This window comes from Narcine bancroftii, chromosome 4, assembly GCF_036971445.1.
Source record: "Narcine bancroftii isolate sNarBan1 chromosome 4, sNarBan1.hap1, whole genome shotgun sequence".
NCBI lineage: Eukaryota > Metazoa > Chordata > Chondrichthyes > Torpediniformes > Narcinidae > Narcine > Narcine bancroftii.
Window position 1 is genome coordinate 268,630,010 of NC_091472.1, and position 22,787 is coordinate 268,652,796.

General features: G+C 38.2%; 1 protein-coding gene across 4 annotated transcripts in view; it reads right to left on the reverse strand.

The window, feature by feature from the left end:
* Positions 1–22,787, reverse strand: part of lypd6 (LY6/PLAUR domain containing 6) — a 263,634-nt gene that overhangs the window by 129,327 nt on the left and 111,520 nt on the right. The gene's annotated exons all lie outside the window — the stretch shown is intronic.

Genomic DNA, 22,787 nt, shown 5'->3' on the forward strand with positions numbered 1-22,787 from the left:
TGCTGAAAGTGAATTTCTAATGGGACATGAAATTCATTCCAGATTAAATTCATTATTCGATTATAATTAAATTAAAATTTACATTTAAATGTTTTGTTTTAAATGTAGTCAGACAGCACAGTAACAGGTCCCATCTTGCTACCCAACTACACCCAATTATTAGAACTCCCTGTACATTTTCAAGGGTGGAAGGAAACCAGAGCACCTAGAGAAAACCCACGCAGAAATGGGGAGAACCTACAAACTCGTGAACAGTGCCGGATTCAAACCCGGGTCACTGGCACTGTGATAAATAGCATTGTGCTAACCACGCCACCCTGTGCTGAAAGTTTTAAAAATATAGCCCTAAGCAAGTGAATACCAAGTCTGTACATTTTTTTAAATCGTCAATAGGTCCAAGGTGCTCCCAGTAGCCCATTTGCAAGAAGCCTGGCAATGGCAATAAGGTCTAAAAGCAGGCTGGAAATCAAATACACTGAAGTATTTTCCCAGGCACAAAACTTGGAAGATACATGGGTTTTAACTAACACATGAATTGATACGTTTAAAGAGCCCAACATAACAACAAATCTGATTATCATACTGTGCACGAGAATAACCCAGAAGCTAAAATGTTGAACAAATGCCAATTTTTAATAATTCACTCATTCTTTACTTTCCTAACATTCTGAAGATTTTCCAGTACTTTCAAGATGAACTGATCAAGAGAGGCTTTAAAAAAATATATATATTTGGAATATGTATCAATAATGGTGACCATGAATCATTATCCAGTCTGATCTTTGACTCTACATCCACTAGGCCTGTAGAGATCAATAAACTACATCCAATTCAATTCATACCCAATTAGGGTTAGCAGACCTGTTCTTGCCAGGGAATTCCATGACCCATCAGCAAATTTAACAGCTATATCCTGGTGATACCAAAGGGAAATATTGTTACAATTGTACAGACAGTTGTGGGCACAGTTTTGGGCCCCTCATTTAAGAAAGTGCACTAGCATTGAAGGCAATCCAAGAGATTCTTCACAACTCCTGGAATAAAAAGGTTGCCCTATCATGAGCAGATTTTAAAAATTAGATCAATACATGTTGAAGTTGAGCAGAGGGAAGTATGATCCAATTGAAACAGGGTAGACGCCAATATGTTTCGACTAGTGGGAGAATATTGAATAGAGATATAGTCAATTGAAACAGAGGTGGATAAGATTTTTTAAATTTTATTTAGAATTCCAAACCAGGCCTTTTGGCCTAATTTATTCGAGATGACAAAGCTGTCCAACCAGGCTAGTCCTGATTGCTTGCGTTCAGCCAATTCTTCTTCTTGCAAAGAAACAAGAATTATAAGAATCCTCTTCCTCAAAGAGATGAGGTCACTAGGACATACGGAAAATTTTTTGAAGGTGACTAGCATTTGGCACAGAAGAGGAAATGAAGGCCAAGGTTGATCAGCCATGGTCCCATCTCCTTAAGCTCTTGTGTAAAGGGCTAGCCAAATGCCAGTGTCCTAGACATTGGACTTGTTGAAAACCAAAACATTCCTGTACTGTGGAATAAATGCAGTGGTTTAACGAGGACAACTAGAGCAAAGAAAGTGAGCTGAAAGCTTCCCAGCTCAGGTGCAGCCTGTCCTTTTTGTTCAGGTCAGACCTTTCCCAGAAGAGATCCCAATGATCCACAAACCTGAACCCCTGACCCCTACACCAACTCTTCAGCCACGCATTCATCTGCTGTATGTCTTAAGAAAAACCCAAATAATTTCTCCTCAACAATTTGGGGGTGTGCATTGTTGAAGAAAGAATTAGCGTTTTACCTCACCACCCATCTATCTGGCAACTGACCATGATCCCTTCATCCATCTCTGAAAGTCCAGTCTTCGACATACTACCCAACCCTCAAATTCACTCCCAACACTGTAGACCTTCCTCTGAGCTAATCCAGACTGACTCTAGCATCTTAACAGATTTCCTGAGTGCTCCTCACTTCACAATGAAAGCATTTCCCTTATCTTCCTCCTCCCATCTGTATTCACCCATCACCTACCAGCCCAGCCCCCTACCATTTTATTTGGGCTTCTGCTCTTTTCTTGCTGTTCCTGACAAATCTATTGTCTTCCATGGATCCTGCATGACCTGCTGAGATCTTCCAGCATTTTGAGGTTTGTGCACGAATGTATGACTACTTCTTTACTGTAAGACATCATGAACCCCATGGATCTCAATAATTTGCAGAGGCAAAACCCCCAAAGTAGGTGACCTCTCCTACACTTTGTCTTTACAGTTAGTGGTTTGGATATCAAGATGGGGTGTGAATATAGAGGGAGAGGTGGAAGGCATGAAGCATAATCACTACCTTGGATCTGTTTGGTCAAATGGACAGTCTCAATCCTTTACAAGTGAAGCCAAAGCTCTGTTGCTCACTCAAAATAAAAGGGGGCAAGATAAAATAGGGATGCAGAGTCATGTGATATAAATGTCAAAACTGATTGGTTGAGTTGACCTGCTGGTGTCCACATTAAATTCTGCTTGGAATCCATACATGTGAATTACTTTTTTAAAAAACCTACAGATCATTTAATAGAACACATGAAATAAACATGTAATTGTTCTTCAAATATATTCCTTTTGGACATTAAAAAGAAAGGCTAAATGGCAGGGAATAAACATTAATAATATATTTGTGTGACATCATTTTTTAAACAATTTTGATGTCTCCCTCCCCCATACAATCTTGCAGAGATGATTGGATGAAAGAGAAGCGACCTTGATTTGAAGCCATTTGGGAATTTAAAAGCTGTCAAAGCCCTGGGGGGTTTTTTAAACTAGCAATCTGGCTCCTTCTGCTACTTTACCTTTGAGCCCCACTAATTAGCTGTCTATGATGCGAATAGCAGCTCCTTGTGCCCCTGGACAGCAAGCCCCATTAAAACCCCACTCCTTGTAGTAGCTGGCCTGAATTTGTGTTTTTTTGCTGGACTCTTTCAGAAATAAGGCCACTGCCTTTATTCATATGCAGTGAATCTTCCATCACTAGTTTCAATTTATCCTACCAATGAACCTTGCCATAAACCAGGAACAAAGAAGTCAAGAACTGCAATGCAACAAAAAAAAAGCTATATGCTGTTCTTCTCTCAAACTGAAAATGTCCAAAATGCATCTCCTGCAAATTAACTTCACCAGAAAGTTTAAATGGGAGAAAGAACCATTATGGGAGCTCATCTTAGAACTACTGAACTACAAAACACTAGAGCACAGAAACAAGCCCTTCAGCCCTTCTAGTCTGTGCTAAACTATTATTCTGCCTGCACCAGACTATATCCCTTCATACCTCTCCCATCCATGCATCTCTCCAAATTTTTCTTAAACATCAAAAACGATCTTTAAGAATAAAAACAATTCAGCTAGTGACTCATTCCACACTCCCACCATTCTCTGAGTGAAGAAGTTCCCCTTAAAGTTCCCCTTAAAGTTCCCCTTTAAGTTCCCCTTTAAGTTCCCCTTTAAGTTCCCCTTTAAATCTTTTTTCCCCCCACCCTTAACCCATATCTTCTAGTTTTTTTTCATCTCTCCCAACCTCCATGGAAAAAGTCTGGTTGCATTTATTCTATCCACACCCATTACAAATTTGCCCCCCAGGTAAAGAAAGATGTCAACTCAAAGACAAAAGAAAAGGCATTATGAGCTGAACAGATCGATAACAACCAAATCAATGGGAAAGCTGGTCAAAAGGGAGAGCAGGTGATCAAAAACAGAGGATAGGCCTACAAATAGCAAAGGCCTATGGAGAGCAGAATCCCAAAAGGTGGTTGCTGAAAGAATGGAATAAAAAGGAAAAACCAACAGTAGCAAGGACTTTGAAATATTTCACCAAATTGCAAACTATGACTTGCATTTCCAAGTGCCTGTAATGCATAAAAACATCTATCCTGAATACACCTGGGATTGTCTGGTCCCAGAAGCTAAGGAGGCACAGAACTGGTCAGTTCTCGGAGGGGAGACCGCTTAGGAACACCAGGTGCTGTAGGCTTCTGTGAGGGGTGCTTCAACACTCTGTCTGTCTTAGGGGAGACAAAAGTTAAAGAATTTGATGTATATTACATTCTAAATGTAGTATTACGTGACAATAACGGAACCTTTACCATTATATTGGGGGGCATTCAGACAGAAACTGACATACAACTAGATGTGGAGACAGTTTGATAGGCATTTAAAAACTCACTCAACAACAGAAGGATTAAGAAATTATTTTCATAAGACGAGAAAGGGAGAAGAAGTGAAATGTCATTTTATCTCCAAAATGCCACATTTCAAAGAAGCAATATGCATTCCATTTGATAATAGGTTAGTGGTTTTCAATACTCAAGGTGATAACAAAGAATCACAAAGAAGTTTCAGGCTGGTTGACTTAGAAGACTGCGCGATAGAGAGAAAAAAAATCACACCATTTTAGTTTGGGATAAAATGATAACAAGGTTTAGGATTCACAAGAATCAGAACTTGCCTCAATGCTAACTCTAATTGACACTGAATGTTCACTGCATTGCCTATCGAATTTAAAGGGGCCCTTTTTTTAATGCTTCAATTGATGAATGGACTTGTCCTACATTTTACCTGTTCACAAGAGTCACTTTTTTTCTAATTAGGACATAAAGCTAATGAATCCTCCAGGCAGCTGCCAAATATAGCCCCTTGCAAAATTTCTTTCACTTCTGGTATCCTAGGCCCTAATTTCAATTACAGAACTTCAGTGAAAGATCTTGCATCCCACAATGGAGCAGATCAGGGCAGAAGATAATGCTGAAAAAAAACATTGCTGTGAAGTCTTTCCCACCCATTCCCCAACCCCAATAACTACACTGGCTTGAAAGTTGTGATGGAATAGAAATGGAATTATAGAGGGAGTCACATGATGGAGTAGTGGCTGGTAGGAGAATACCAGCCCTCTCCAGAATAGAAGGAAAAAAGTGAAGAAAAGGTAAATTCAAGAAACACAAAACATAACAAATAAATATATTGGAGAAGGCAAGGAATAAAATTAGAGAAGACAAAAAACCATTGGAGTACAAGGGTCAAATTTTTTTTATTTTACCCAGACACAAATTTTGAACTCCTAAAAAAGAGGAAGGAGTTTAACACAGCAAAATTGAAAAAAGGCTATAAATTTATGTTAAGATATCCAGCGGTGCTTAAAATAGTTATCCCGGGGGAGCAAAACAGACTGTTCTCGGATCCAGAGAAAGCACGAGAATTTGCAGAACACCTGCAGGACAGAAAGAGAGATGAAGAGATGTAACAAGAACGAAGAACGACAACAAACTACATATAAAGATGTTAAAATAATGCATAAGTAAGAACTAAAGGAGGGAAGAAAAGGGAAGTAAGGGAGAAGGGGGGGAAAGAGGAGGTGGAAAAAGAGAAGAAAAGAGGGGGAGCTTTGTTTTAGTATGAAGATAAAAGTATTTTCTGGAGGGGGTTGGGTGGGAGAGAATAACAGTCACTGCGAAATCAGTTGACGCTTGCGAGCAGGTTCGCAATCCGAATGGAGAGGGGAGTTGTGGTTGCCCGGCAAGGGACAAGGGGTGACTCAGAGAGGGGGGGTGTCACTTGGGGTTAAGGGAATTTTAGATGAGGGAGTGATTGAAGTATTTTATGTTTTAGAAGTGTTGTCATACATTGAGTTCAAAAAAGGAAAACTGAGAGATGAAAATGGCGAAAAGGTGGTGGTGAGGAAGCGGAAATTAGGTGTAAACAGAGTATGAGATGGTCATGTTAAACTATATGACTATAAATATTAATGGAATACATAACAAAATCAAAAGGAAGAGGCTATTAAATTTACTGAAAAAAGAAAAAATAGAAATAGCATTCGTGTAGGAAACGCATCCAACTGAAGTGGAACATAATAAATTAAGGAGAGACTGGGTAGAGCACGTAACAGCAGCATCATATAATTCCAAAGCCAGAGGTGTAGCTATATTAATCAATAAAAATGTACCAATCAAAATAGAGGAGGAAATAATAGATCCAGCAGGGAGATACGTAATGTTAAAGTCTCAGATATATTCCGAATTCTGGAATGTGGTCAATATATATGCACCTAATGAAGAGGATCAAAAGTTTATGCAAGATTTTTTTTAAAGATTGTAGATACGCAGGGGAATATATTGATAGGAGGGGATTTTAACCTTAATTTGGACCCAAAGATGGATAAAACCGGACAAAAGATGAGCAAAAAGATCAAAGTAGCCAAATTTATGGTTAAATCAATGCAGGAAATGCAACTTTTGGATATATGGAGGAGACAACACCCAAAGGAGAAGGAATACTCATATTATTCGAGTAGACATAAAACATACTCAAGGATTGACCTGTTCCTGTTGTCAGCCCATATCCATGGGAGAGTTAGGAAAACGGAATATAAATCTAGATTTTTATCTGACCATTCACCCCTGTTATTAACAATAGAAATGGAGGACATCCCACCAAGAACATATAGATGGAGATTAAACTCCATGCTACTTAAAAGACAGGAATTTAGAGAATTTATTGAGCGCCAAATTAAAATGTACTTTGAAATAAATACGGAATCAGTGAAAGACAAATTTATATTATGGGATGCAATTAAAGTCTTCATTAGAGGGCAGATAATAAGTTATGTAACTAAGATGAAAAAGGACTACAATTGGGAAACAGAACAGCTGGAAAGGGAAATATTAAGTACAGAAAAAGAACTAGCAACAAAAAGAAGAGAATTGGAGGACAAAAAATAAAATATGAAACATTACAAACATAAGGTGGAGAAGAACATGATGAAAATAAAGCAGAAGTATTATGAGCTAGGAGAAAAAACGCACTAGCCTGGCAGCTTAAAACAAAACAAGCTAAAAGAACTGTATTGGCATCAAGGAAAAAGGACAAATAAATTACATATAACCCAACAAAGATCAATGAAAACTTTAAGCAATTCTACGAACAATTATACTGAACTGAGAACGAAGGGAAAGAAGACAAAATAGATGACATTTTAGCTAAAATTGAACTACAAAAATTGCAAGAAGAGGAGCAAAATAAATTGATAAAACCATTTGAAGTAGAGGAAATACAGGATATATTAAAAAAGCTACCGAACAATAAAACGCCTGGAGAGGAGGGGCTCCCAATAGAATTCTATAAAACATTTAAAGAGTTATTAATTCTTCCTCTCTTGGAAGTAATGAACCAGATAGAAGAAATGGATTTATAGAATTTGACCAAACTCCTGAGGAAAGTCTCATAATTAAAACTTTATTACAAAATCACCAACCTTCCCACAATGAAAATGACACCATGCAATCTAATAAATTCATAAAACATAAGCACCAAGAGCAAGAGCAAGAAACTCAATGCGTCAGGCAGCATCAGAGATATTTACTTTACAGAGCCTCTGCGTTCCAAAAAAAATTCCCATTTTCCTGGGGAAAAAAACAAGCTATGCAAAAACCTCAGAACAGGAATGAGGGTGCCATTCCCATTCTGACATTTTACCTCCTGGACCCCTTGTCAATTTTCTGGAATGCCTGCAGTCTAAAGTGAACTGCAGTCATTCCATGAACAATGGGCTAAATAAAGAATAGGATGTCCCCACAGTGGCATTGCAAGTCCTGCCTCTTTACTTACTTCACTTCTGGTATGCTGTCAAGACTCTCAAAGAAATGAAGATCTGGAGTTTTGATCGCTCATGTGTGAATGGCTGATACTGAAATGTCATTCTTCAGAACAGTAAAATCATGCAAAATCTGTCTAAAAAACGAGATGGCCGATGGTTCCGGTTTAGATCCAGTATCAGGACTAAGTACAAAGAGGAGATGCCAATAAAGAGACGAAAGGGTGAGGTGAGGCAGGAGAAAGAAGCAATAGGTGGATCCAAGTGAGGAGATGTTGATGACAGGTTGGGGGAGGGAAGGGTGGAGACGGCAATAGAGGTTACAAGGTGATAAGTGTAGTCAGCAAAGGGCCACTGGTTATGGAATCCAATAAGAAAGGAAGGTGAGGAGTGAAATCAAATATGGGAAGGATGATGGACAGAAGCCTCATCTTAGTTGATCTGACTGAATGTCCAACATGGCTGTTCACTCCAGCTGTTATACTGTGCATTATGCCCTCATGCATAGTTCCATAATGTTTTTGTAGATTGGGATGCAGTTGAAAAGAATGTTGTTTATTGTCGTCATTAATTCTCTGATCAGCTGTTATCTGGGAACAACCTATCAGAGTCTGATTTAAATCAGACTTCAGGGAACCCAACATATGCACATACACCACTTACCCTTTAAAAATTAAAATGATACAATCTAAAAAAAACTATTTTCTCATAATATAATCTGCAAGTTATTTACGGTTGATATACAGATATGGATTGATTGGTGTTCACCACTCTTCTCAGCAATGTTAGATGACATCTCATAATTGGTTGAATTTGTCACTGTAAATAATGCACAGATTTTACAACTGGTAAATACTGTAGTTTACCTAATTGTATAGGTTTACCTTTTTAAAGGGGAACTGGGCATATATTTCTGCAGTGCTCCTGAAAGGATTGTTCTTAATAATTGGAGCAGATCTGATACATTGATGTATACCCTTCACGGTTAAGTTTGAGAATTAATGTTGCCATATAAGAATCACAATGGATACCAAATACGCCCTCCTCCATGCTCTCATTTTCAAATCAGAACACCATCTCCTCTGACCTTCCCCATTCTGAATGGTGGTCAAGACAGTCTGTTTGATCACAGACCGGTTCTACTATTACCCGCTGACACTGACAGGCTAATGCTCACTGTAACATGCTGCAAAAGATCCTCAGGATTTGGAACTGCCTCCATCTTGCATGCAGTCTTTTCTCAAACCATCCAACTAAATGTTAACTCAATTCTGTCCATTCAACTAATTTCTAAGTAACAGGAATCTTAAACACACAGAGTTCTGCTCAAAACTCAACCTCATCGATATTATCTTTGGTGGCCCCAAGCAACACAACCTCTGAGCAGGTCCTGTTCTATTCAACTGGTTTTATTTTACACCAAAATTTTCTTAGCAGTTTTTGAATTCATTTTCTTACTGATCATATGTCTTCTCTGAATTATCCATTTTCAAAGTCTGTGTATAGTTTACATCTTCACAGTTGAAACAATGGCCTGTTACTCGAGGTATTCATAATGGACTTTAAATTCAGAACATCCTTTCTCCTGCAATACCTCATGCTCATCTCTTTCTCTGTCCATAGTATCCACGGCAGGCAAGTGAAATTTTAAAACCTATGTGTTCCACAGCATTTACAATGTTGGTATAATGTAACCAAATGCTATTCCATCAATACAACTTTGTAGTCACCACTTGACTTGACCAGGAACAAAGTGGTCAGCAGTTAATATTGCTGCCTAACATTTCAAGAGACATGAGATCAATCCTGACCTCCAGTGCAATTACTGTACAACAAATTGACTGAATTGTTCATTGCCACATGTACCAACATACAGTCAAACTCTACATCATACAGAATAAAAACCATTGAATAAAAACCATGCAAGAATAAAACCATAAAATACAAGTTCAGGGTGTTAAATTTCCTCCCATTACCAAAGATATGCAAGTTAGTAAGTAACTTGGCTACTGCATATCATTTCTTGCTTACATTGTTACCAGGAAAATCAGGAAAATGTTAGCAAGCATGTGAATAAGAAGACATTGCAGGGAAGTGAGATCAAGGAATCAGATATTCTCTTCTGCATTGTACTGAATTACGAGAGAAGGCAACACCACCATTATCATCTCTTTCTTTTTCAGTCCTTTCATTTTTTTATATAATAAATACAGTACAATGAAGAAAAGGCAACAAAACTGAAAATATAATTTTGTGTGTGTGTGTGTGTGTGTGTGTGTGTGTGTGTGTGTGTGTGTGTGTGTGTGTGTTAAAACCCACCTAACCTACACCATTGAAACAAAAGAAAATTAACCAAATAAAATCTGAACAGCTTATCCTGAGGGTTACATACAATTTGCAGCTTTTGATACATACCGTGAATCAAAAAGCAAAGGTAAGACTATGTTTCATCTGGAAGAGTGACTATATCTAATCACATTAAAAACATTTACATCAAATGAAAATAAGATATAAAAGGTCACCATGCATCTTCAAATTTCACCAGTGAATCAAATACATGTTATCTAACTTTTTTCTGAACTTAAATAGAACATAAAATGAGAGAACCTTTGAAACACTGCTGGAGGTCCAAAGCCTTTCCATTTGAATAAGATGGCTCTTATAGCCAACAATGTAGAGAAGGCAATGTAGAGTACCCATTGCGCAGGTACATAAAAACTATGTCTAGTTCAATAACCCCAAAAAGAGAAGATATTGGTCCGGGTCATAGCTCCACTTGAAATACAGATGAAAAGAAATTTAAAATTTCTTTCCAATAGATTTCAAAGAATGGACAAGACCAAAATATATGTGTCAATGTAGCAATATCAAATGTGCATGTGTCACAAGTAGGGTTAATATTAGAAAAGATACAAGCCATCTTATGTTTGGACATGTGAACACGATGCACCACTTTGAATTGGATTAACGAATTCTGGGTACATATTGAAGATGTTTTAACCAGAATCAGAATCTTGTCCCAGAGATCCTCCGATAAGGGTCTTGCAAGTTCCAATTTAATCTTATCATGAAGTATTGGACATAATTTCAAAAATCTGCCATATAGAATTCTAATTAATCCTTTCTGAGAAGGATTCAATTGAAAAATATTATCAACTAGATCAAGTGGATATACAAATGTAAAGTTTGGTAATATGATATTTAAGAAATTTCTAATTTGTTAATATCTTTACAAAATGAATACTTAATAAGGAATATTTATTTTCCAGCTGTTCAAAAGACATTAAACAACCTTCCTTAAATAAATTTGCAGAAGAATTAATACCTTTAATTTTCCATATAAACATTGATCAATTATTGATGGACAGTTGAAAAAAATAATTATGAGATATAGATCTAGATAAAACAAAGTTTTTTTTTAATTAAAGCATTTCCTAAATTGGAATCAGATTCACAATACAAGTTTGAGTATTAGATCAGATATATCCTTATTGATCTTGGAAAAACTAAATGTAAGGGAGGTATCCAATAAAGATGCCACTGAATACTGCTGTATAGATTCCAATTCTAAATCTGTCCATAATGGACAATCCAATTTGTCTGAATAAAAAATTCAAAAAATTAGATAATGAATATCAACAGCCCAGTAATAAAATTTAAAATTAGGTAGGGCCATAACTCCAACTTTTTTCAATTTTTGTGAATTGAATTTACTAATTCTAGAGTTTTTGTTCTTCCAAATAAAGGAAGAAACTTTTGAGTCAATATTATCTATATTATGAAAATTGGAATCACTTGAGATATAAAAATGTAGGTAATATTATCATTTTAACTGCATTAATATGACCTATAAAAACAATGATGGAGACCATCTAGAAAAGACAATCTCACATACACGAATAGAGGAGAAAATTGAATTTATACAAATCTTTCGTAATTTAACCCCCAAGTATGTGAAATTTTCTCTGACAATCTTTAATGGAACTTGAGTATATAGAGATCTGCATATTAATTGGAAAAAAGTTCACTGTTAAAGGTTTCATTTATATCCAGAGAAATTGAGAAAACACATCTGAAATATAAACTAAAAGGTCATCTGCATGATAGTGTGACCGAAAATAGTGTGACCGAAAAGTCTCATCACAGAGGCTTCTGATATAGCATATTTGGCAGCAGATGTGGTCAAAGCGATTTTTGACTGACATTCCATGACTTACAGTCAGCTCAATATTTAGCTGTGGCTAAATCTTTACTTTTTCTCTCTTCTTAATATCCATCTCACCAGTCATCAACAGCAATAGATCATACACTCCATTACTTCTGATGCATTTCACCATAACCCAGATCCATCAACCTTTCTTTCAACCTCCTAACATTCTGAAGGCATCATTAACCTTCAGAAGACTTCCACCTCTACTAACTCCCATTCTAATTCTTGCAGCATCTTCACATGCTACCCCAGAACTTGCCTCAACTGTGCGTTTCCAAACTGCATTGCAAACCCTAACTGTCCTTCCATGTGAACCTATGACTTATTTTCACTTCTTCCAATTTTGCATGCTGCATAGGGTGGTTACATCAGGGTATATTTTACGTTAGGGAAAACCAACAAAGACAAGCTAACACTTTGCAGAACACTTGCATTCAATCTGTAAGAACGATCCACACCCACACCCACTATTCCAATGAATAACTTGCCAAGCTAACGAAACATCACCTCTGTTTTAACCTAGGCACATTAACAAACTTCCCAAATCAATGACTAACATTGTCCATCCAGGTACAGGATGATGGGACAAGGTTGCATAAGTAGATTGACATGGACTAGTTAGGCTGAAGTGGCTAGTTTTTGTGCTATCTTGTACATCCAACGTTCAAAGTTTTCTTTGCCTCCTTATCTGGCAGGGTGGCAATTCACTCATCCTTTCCTATTTACACCTCTGCCAGTTATGTTCAATGTTATTATTTGCCTTTACCACCAACTTTCTGCTGTCACTCATTATTTCTTGTTCTCCACCTGACCAATCCAACTATTCTTCTGTCCCACCCTTCTTGTTTTCCATGTTTCTTTATTAAATTGGCTTCTCTCTCCACAGATAATGCTGAGTATTTACAAAACTTCCAGCTTTCTTCCAGCCTGTAATGTTGTGTGTTTGAACAGGTGAAAACTTCTGGATTTTCTTGCAGTTTGAAGAATGCCTGAACTGTCTAGAGGCCTATTTCCCTGGAAAGGTGGCTGAGTGCAGCTTAGGAAAGATTTTGTAAGGATGGATGCAGAGAATATAAATATTTCCGTTGTGGGCGAGACAAACCAACTCTGGAGAACTATGTATCTAAATAAATCCAAAAATTTAAGCACATAGTGGATAGAATATAGAATGTGATAACACCATCAATAATTTTGAAACTCCAATAGCAGATGCCACCAAGGGGAATCTGACCAATACATGAGGAAGCAGATTTAATAGGACATGTTAATATGCTTAGATACGAAAGGAGGACAAAGGTGCAACTAGAAGCACTAGCAAATGGTCTGCTCTTGTGTAATAAACATCATGTAATTAGGCAAAAACAGAGTGGTTGCACAATAAGAAGCATTTTCTCGAGTGGCATTCCCCAATGGTTCCATATCCTTCATATCCAAGGGGTGCTCAGGCACCTGCACATTTTTCTAATTCTCCAGCTTTATTCATTATGGCTACTTAGAAGAAATCCATGCAATCCTTCCAACACAATTCACACACAAAACAAGTCAAATAGCTTTCTGGATGGTCACAAGCCTGCTATAAAATTATACCATCAACTTATTAAAATCACAAGTGCCAGCCCAACATCCTGGAAATTAACATTTAATAATACAAATTCATTGCTAATCCTGACTGCAAGCAGAGGGACTTAAAAGATGCAGAGATCAGAGACATTTGGTAGCATGCAGATGAGCCTCATTATCCAGACATCAGGAATAATATTCCACATTTGTATACATAACCTATTGAAACTAAAATTAAAAAAATTAGTGATTGATCATGCTTTAGACAAGTCCATGCATACAACATTCATTTAAAAACCTGCAATGTCAAAACTGCGGTTTCCCTATTCGATCCTTAGCCCACAGTCAGGGTACCAGTATGACAGAACAGATATTCCACTTCTTCATTTATTGCAGATGTATGTCTATCTTTTGTTAAATAACAGTCTATGAATAAACAGAATAAGATGCAAAATACCCAAATATTGTGTGGTGTGAGGGTTTGCAGAAAATATATGGAAAGCACAAAATACACACGCTTTGTTTGTTAACTGTAAAAGATAAAACAAACTTCCCCTGTAATAATGTTCAATTTAATTGATTCAAAAGTTTGCTGAAAGCAACAAATCTTCAACAAGACAAGCTTTCAAAAAATACGTCTGGCATCTAATATCTGGATAATTTACAAAGCCATTCAATAAATTGAAAGCGCTTTGCTTAGCAATTTGACAATAAAATTACAAACCAAGGTGGAGTATTTTCAGAGCGTCACCAATGAAGACAACAGTAAATCTGTCTCAATCAACAAACAGGGCCAGGAAAAGAAAGACAACAAATCAATCACAGGTTTCCATACCTCTCAAAAGAGCCTACATTTAATTGATGAATTTTTTTAATTCCACAGATCTCATGACCATAGTTCCTATTTTAACATAAAGACAGAGTGACTTGACTTCACTAGGAATTGTTGTCTGTGGATGCTCCTTCAACTTCTGCTTTGAAGTGCTGTGTAACCCTGTGCCTCAATCTGCATGCAGTCTTGTCACTTGGAGTAACCAATCAACATTCCTAGTGGGCGGCTGAGCAGAAGGGCTGCCCTCTGATTGGTTGCCAATTAGCACATAAGCCAAATCAGCTATAAACCAACACTCCTTGCTTGCCTTCTATCAGCCCTACAAACTGGTTCTAAATTGTAAACAAAGTCATCTGCTCTCTTGTGGTAAATTAATCCTCTGAGAGCACTTTAAAAATTTGCAAACCTGATCTATGCTTTTGCCTGTGGGTGCAAATTGTTCCTTTTATATGTACTAAACTCTTCTTCATCAGCTACACCACTTTTTATCTCTTTATGTTGGCTCCTTGTTACTTCCTAGCTAATTAACCCTTTAAATCCACAAGCATCCATTTAATCAAATTAGCAGTCCTTTTGTAGTACAAATCACAGGACCTGTCCTCTCACGAATGTGTAAGTGCGAATTTGTACCATTACGGTTTCTATCCCGCTATCACAGATCTGTGGGATAAAAGAGACTTTTTAAAATCTCAAAACTCAAGGAACTGATCCATCAAGTACTGGTCTCTTGCCGTCTGGACTGCAAAAGTCAAATGCAAAACTGCCTTGGGCAATATAATCTAAGGCCTAGAAATTCCTCTGCACAACTGCAAGAACAACAATGCAGGCAGGGCTATTCAAATTTGACTAAACCCAGAGAAGATAATATATCACACATTCCTTGCTATCTTGGAATTCATTGGAATATCTGCTTTGATTTGTTGAGGTATTGTTTTGAATCAACATCTCCCTCAGCCTAAATTCCATCAAATTATGCAACAATCAGGCAACAATGAAAATTAATGTTCAGTGTAATTTTTAATCTCACTGGTCTGAAAGAACAGCATCTCTAAATTTTCTTTAGCCCAAAACGTTGGACCCTTTCCTTCCTTTAGATGCTGCACAATCTACTGGCATTTTTGTGAATTTAACAACTCCAACGTACTTGTCTGAAAGATCAGCAACTCTTACTTACAAGTCCCAACCATCGGTTACTAATCCCATTTCTCCTGAAACTCTGCTATTTAAAGGCCCACACTTAAATTGTATTCCTTGTCCTAATTTAAATCTGTGACCCCCCCCCCCACCCCCACCCCAGCAATCTCACCTACCGACTATGCATAGAATATGCTGTGATTGCTTTACTCTTGGTGGTTATGGCCACAATCACTTAGCTTCTGAGCCACTGGACCATTTCCAGGATGATGTCACTTGTGTCTGCCCTATCTCACATTTTTGCTACTCACTGCTGCATTAGGAATATAACTCAAACTCAAGAAGTGGAGATATATTCTTCTTTTCCTTGGAGCCGGCAAAGAGGGCAAAAATATTTTCTGGTTGGGCACAGGAACCCAAAGACTGCACTCATTTGCTTTACTCCTTTTTGAGAACCTCATGAGAGGAACCATTGGCGGTAGCCTTAGAGGAGTGGTTCTCAACCTTTTTCTTTCCACTCACATCCCACTTTAAGTATTCCCTGTGCCATAAATGCTCTGTGATTAGTAAGGGGTTGCTTAATGTGGTATGTAGGTGGAAAGAAAAGTTTGAAAACCACTGTTTTAATTATACCCCATTGACTCATTATGTGCACGGTTTCATGACTCCAAAGGAAATGAGCCAAAATGACAATTTTTCTCAAGCAAAATATTTCAGTAACAATTGGGTCCAGAGCAGTGGTTCTCAACCTTTCCTTCCCACTCATTTACCACCTTAAGCAATCCCTTACTAATCACAGAGCACTGATGGCATAGGGATTATTTAAAGTGGGATGTGAGTGGGAAGAAAAAGGTTGAGAACCATTGCCCTAGAGAATTCCTGTGATCTCCTTAATCAACAAACATTTGTCCATACCCCTCAAACCCAGAGGAATATTCCTCTAATTCCCATAGTCTCCATAACTCCCAGCATCATTGCAGTATCACCATACTATCCATCATCTCACATTCCTATCAAGTTCCACCCCCACACCTGCCATCCACCCCCACCCCCATGTATCTTTATGAGATGTCCGTTAAGATTGCAAATGCTAAGCCAAATGCAGGCAGCTGCAAAAGTGTTTACTTCATCAATTTAAAGCTTAAACAGCAAATATCAAAATCATGCTTGCTACCATCTTTGTGCAGAAGAGGACTTTGTTTATGGAATTCTAAGGAACATCATTTTGGGAAGCATGTTTAGCGTAGCGGTTAGCACAATCTTATTGCAGCGCCAGGAACCAGGGTTCAAATCAGACACTGTAAGGACTTTGCATGTTCTCCCCGTGTCTGATATCAAGTGTCTTCTTTGTCCAAACACCCACCCTTCAAAAACCTACCGAGGTTGTCGGTTAATTGGGGAATTTCATTTAAATTTAAAATTCTGTTCTCTTGTCATTAAAATGACTTCTAGGCACAGAGCTTAAATCATTTCAGTTACAATCTTCAGATAAGACAGAGGAGTTGACCTGGGCTAAGTCAGGGGCTTGATGGGAGCAGGGAGAACTGGGGAGACAGAAAGAAGTGCAGGAAAAAGAAAACCCTTAACATCATTTAAAGTGAGTGGAGGAAAGTTTAAGAGAGATATGGAAGATGGGTTTATTTTTACACTGAAAGTGGTGGGTGCCTTGAATACATTGCCAGGAGCGGTAGTAGAGGCTGTTACAATAGGGTCATTTAATTCATTTCAATCTCCCCATTGTACCAGCCTCCACCTCCATCACTGGCAATTTATTCAAGACACCTACATTTTGCAAGGAGGCAAGAAAATTGGATGTTATGGTTCTGAAGAAGGGGTAGATTAATCATGAAGCAAGTTTATATCGATTGGCACAACATTGTGGCCAATGAACTCATCGTGTGTTCTACTATTTATTCTATATTCTATACTCGCAGTATACCCAGCGTTGCCCAGCAGATAAAACACTCAGTTATTGACTGCATGGTTTAAAGAAAAACAAAAAAAACTTAATGGTAATTCTACAAAAATATATTTTTTTCAAATACAACATTTATATTGTTTGTAACAGAGATATATAGTTCAACCTTGCCTTGCTGGAGGACTGAGCACTGGGACAGGCCTGGTGTTGCTGTTCTGTTTCCCACTGCCTGTCCGGAGGCCTGAGCACAGTGTCAGGCATATCACTGCTAGTCTGTTTCCTGCTGCCTGCTCCTTGCATGTCTGGAAGCATCAACTGTGAGACGAGACTGATGTTCCTCTGCTGTCTCCTGCTTTCTCCTTCGTCTAACTCTACAGGCTTGTGAAGAGCTTTTGGCAATGTTGCTTCACATTTTCAGGGTCCATATTGAACTGGGTTTGGTCACTTGTTTTTATTCTGAATGTACATTGATGCACAGCACTTTAGCTAATTGAGCTGTCCTTGGTGCAAGTTCAAGTTTTTTTTTTAACTTCTTAACTTCCTAGGTCCTTAAACAAAAATTGAACTTTAAATGACCTTGAAGGTTCAACTGAATGTGGTCAGGACATTCAGGATCATATGTTAACCCTACTGAACCTCCATAGACATTTCTTGAGTGCTCCATATTGATTTGCATGGAGGATAGAGAAGTAAACAGACATTCATGCACATATAATCATTAAATTAAAGTGATGGAAGAGCACATCTGGAGTGCCCTAAATGCAGATGCAGTTCTTCCTGGACGTGGTCAAGTTCTAGGACACTGATATTTTCTTTATTCTATGAAGACTGTTTTCTGAGTCCCATAATCCCAGAAAAGACAGACAGCAGGATATTCACAATCCCTGTGGCATGCACTGGCCAGGAGACCCGATTTCAAACACCTCCAGCAACAAGAGTCAGGCCCATCATTACAGGAAGATTTTTTAATAAAAAAATGGCAACAAAACATTTTTGACTGCAATCTGTTGTAAGGATGAGATGCAGCCACTATTTTCACACAGCAAGACAACTATATGTCAACAAATGCAGAATCTGTCTTAATTAATATTTGTCAAAATAACATTACTGACTTGGAAGTTAGAAATAGTTTCTTTACAAACTAGCACTGTGCCATCTTTAACATGCAAGTTCCATGTGCCCTGATGAACTGGCCTCCTGCATAGCCCTAGCTGAGGTGAGGAAAACCCTATCCAAGGTGAACACACACAAGGCGGTGAGACCAGACAACATATCTGGTCAGGTACTGAAGGACACCACAGACCAATCGACAGAGGTCTTCAAGGACATCTTCAATACCTCACTGCAGCACCAAGACAGCCACCATCATCCCCGGTACACAAGAGAGTGAAAGTAACAGGTCTTAATGACTACAGCCCTGTGGCACTGACCTCCACCATTATAAAATGCTTTGAATGTCTGGTGATGGAATGCTTCAAAGCACACCTCCCAGAGGCACAGGACCTATTTAAAATGTCAGGTTTATTTTCAGAGTACATACTGTACATCAGAATCAGAATTTATTGTCATGAACAAGTCATGAAATTCGGTGTTTTGCGGCAACGTCATAGAGCAAACATGACACCACCTACAACACTGAGATTCTTTTTTCTGCAGGTAAGGCAGAATTATCACTTACTAATAATGCACAAAATCTGTACACTGCATATACATGTAAACAAATAAAGTTTAAACAGGTAACAAATGTAAATAAACTGTACAATAGAGAGAATGAAAAAAAAATCAATAAAGTGCACAAGTAAGAGTCCTTAAATGAGTCCCTGATTGAGTTTGTTGTTGAGGAGTCTGATGGTGGAGGGGTAGCAGCCGTTCCTGAACCTGGTGGTGCGAGTCTTGTGGCACCTTTACCTCTTTCCTAATGGAAGCAGCGAAAACAGAGCCTTTGCTGGGTGGATTCTTGATGATTGCTGCTAGCATTTCATGTAGATATTTTCAATAGTGGGGAGGGTTTTGCCTGTGATGTCCTGGGCTGTGTCCACTATCTTTTAGAGAACTTTACACTCAGGGGTAGTGGAGTCCCAATACCAGACAATGATGCAGCTGGTCAGCACACTTTCCACCACACATCTACTATATTAGCCTATACAAGAAACCATTCCACAGTTGATGCAATAGCCTTGTCACTTCACGCCATCCTGGCCCACCTGGAGAATGGTGTACGGCACCTTGTATGTCATTGACTTCAGCTTGGTGTTTAATATGATCATTCCCCAGAGGATGGTGGAGAAGTTGTCCTTGCTGGGACTCAGCATCCCTTTCTGTAACTGTGGTCTTTCCATTAGGAAGTCCAGGATCCAATCAGTCTGTGTCAGTTCAAGAATGTCGAGTACCAGCACACCTCAGGGCTGTGCTCAGCCAGTCTTTTGGTTCAGACTAATGACCCATGACTGCATCACCAAATCCAGCTCCAACAGTGTCATCAAGTTTGCAGATGACACAACAATAGTTGGCTTCATCAGCAACAACGATGAATCGTACTACAGAGAAGAAGTGAAAAATCTTGTGAAATGGTGCGAGAATAACAACCCAAGTCTTGATGTGGACAAGATGAAAGAAATGATCGTGGATTTCAGGAGGTCCAGAAATGACCATCCTCCACTTTACATCAACAACTCTCGAGTTGAGAGTGGGGGGCATCAAGTTCCTTGGAGTTCATTTAACTAGTGATCTTTCATGGACATCTCTTCACTACAGGAACTGCACTTCCTAAGAAGACTGAAGTGGGTAAGGTTACAGGCCACTATTATGTCAAACTTCTATGGGAGCTCTATTGAGAGCATCGTGGCCAGCTGCATCATGGTGTGATACCGTTGTAACAGAGAAAAGGATCAGAGGTCAATCCACAGGACTATAAGAGTGGCAGAGAAGATCGCGGGAGTCTCCCATCGATTTGATCTTCCGGGATCGTTGCTAAAAGAGGGCACTGCTCCCATCGAGGAAGAAATACAGGAGTATCAGAGCCAGCACCATCAGGCAAAGAAACAGTTACTTTCCATGGGCAGTGAGAATGCAGAACAACCAAAGAAACTGCTCACACAAACCATCCATGCTTCTAATAGGTACAAAACAATATTTAATTATTAACTTACTTATTTGTATATATGAATACTTGTCCTGCATATGCACTGTTTGCCTGTATGTGTGTTATATCTGGTTGTGTGTCTGCATGTTTTACACCAGGGACTGGAGAATGTACAAGTACAACTGGACAAAACGCCAATCAGATGACAATAAACTTGACTTGATGTACCCAAGAGGGTAGATGGGGCCTCAGGTTAACACCTTTATCTGAAAGGGAGCACCTCCATAATTGCTGCGCATACTCAGCTGGAAAAATGCACTATTTCCTTCCTGGAAAACATGCACACAGTCAATCCCTTGACAAAGGGCTCAGGCCTCAAACACTGGTTACCCTTTACTTCTGATATATGCTGCGTGATCTACTGAGCTTTTCCAGCACTTTTGTGTATTGCACTACAATCCCAATGTCTGCAGTCTTCCCAGTTTAACAAGAGTCCATTTCTATTTTTCTTCAGCTTTCAATGCGATAAGCTCAACAAATCAAGCCCTGAATACCTTCCTGCCCACCATCTGGCACCTTTCCCACTAAACACAATGTATGGCATTTTGTAGTACAGATGCTCCTCTACTTACGAGGGTTCGACTTACAATTTTTCCAAAGTTATAATGGCCTAAGCCGAACAAAAATTCTTTCAGTATTCAATAAATTAACAAATATTCAAAACTTTATTATAAAATAGGCTTTTAAAAAAAAGAAGATTTTGCCCTACTGTAGGCTATGGTAAGTACTCTGAGCATGTTTTAGGTAGACTAGACTGTTGTTCGGTAGGTGTGGTACAGTATTATTTTCGACAGGATTTTTCCATTTATGATGGGGTTTTTTTGGAACATAACCCCACTGTCAGTAGAGGAGCACCTGTAGTTTAATTTATAACTTTATAGTTGGTATGACAACAAAATACAATAACTTCAGAGCATCTGCACATTGTATTCACTCTCATGTCTCATCTCATCACAGCTAAGAGCTGCAATGTAGGCTGACAACTGGCTTGCTAAAAGGGTGGTCCTTATAAAGCAAACCTGTGAATCAATAAGGTGTGGAAAATATTAAGGAGAAATAATCCATTGAATTGAATTAAAGAAGTAAAATAAAGCAAACAATTATAATGGTCAATGGACACGATCTTAAATTTTTCACATATTTTAACTGAGAACTGGGTGAGACAAGCATCTTTTTATCGATTTGAACTCGGGTCTGGCATTCCCCTAATCGCTACGCCAACCACGCCGTCCTGTAAACTTGGGGGAGGAAGATTAATTGCACTGTACAATGAAGATTTTATTTCCTGAACATTTTGGGGTGTATTTTATGGGTTTTGTGAAGCTAAACACAAATATCACCTTCAATTTTTTTCTTCATGTACTTTTTTTTATGATATAACCTATTTTTGTGAACTTCTTCTCTCTTGATTCTGGTGCAGTCAGTGACAAACATGGTGAAAAATTTCACCAGGGCATTGCAACCATGGAAAAGCAGTATCAGGACAACTGGAATCCATCCATGCTGGTCGACTATTGTTAGACACTGACACGAGAGTCATCAGATGCTGAGTACAAATGAAAACAGTGACAAAACATTTTTTAGGTCAATTGAACTAATGCAATATGTTAGTATCATTATGCGATTAAACATGCTCAATTCAATAAAAGTTAATTTAATGTTTCTCCAACTTCCTACGTGATACAGTAAATCTGAAATTATCTTTACATTCAGCTTGAAATTGATCATCATAATCCTCATTTTTTTTTCAGGAAGTGAATTTTTTGAAAAAAATTGTTGTCCAATGTTATCTATAATGTCATTGTTCGTCTATCAATTCCTTGGAGGAACCTGCGGATTCAGCAATGGTTAAATGTTTTCAAAGAAAGTAACCAAAAATAAAGTGAAAGGGTTTGAGATTTATATATTCATGCAAGTAATATTTTTATCTTTTAAACAGTTTATTCTAAATGCATCGTAAGAGTAAGTCTCAAGCAACCAGAAAATACTCTTAATCTGCCTCTACCAATCTCCATAGTGCCAAATACCAGGAGTTTTACTGTACTGTAGATGCTGGTGATCTAAAAGTAGAAATCCTGAGAATAGCATTCATTATCATCATTATCATACTCAGCAAATCAGTCTGCATTGATGCATTGTGATAGAGTGCTAGTGATACTCCTGCGCATTAGAGGGAGTCAGAGATGAATGTTGCAGTTCAGGTTAGAGGAAGAAAATGGTTGCTCCACGAGGTCGTGAGTTGTTAATAAAATATTGTTAATATAAAAGAACCCAAGTTTCTATGTTACTTCAAAGAAACATCACATGATGCCAGGAGTGTGTATTAATCAATATCAACAGATTGCAAACTG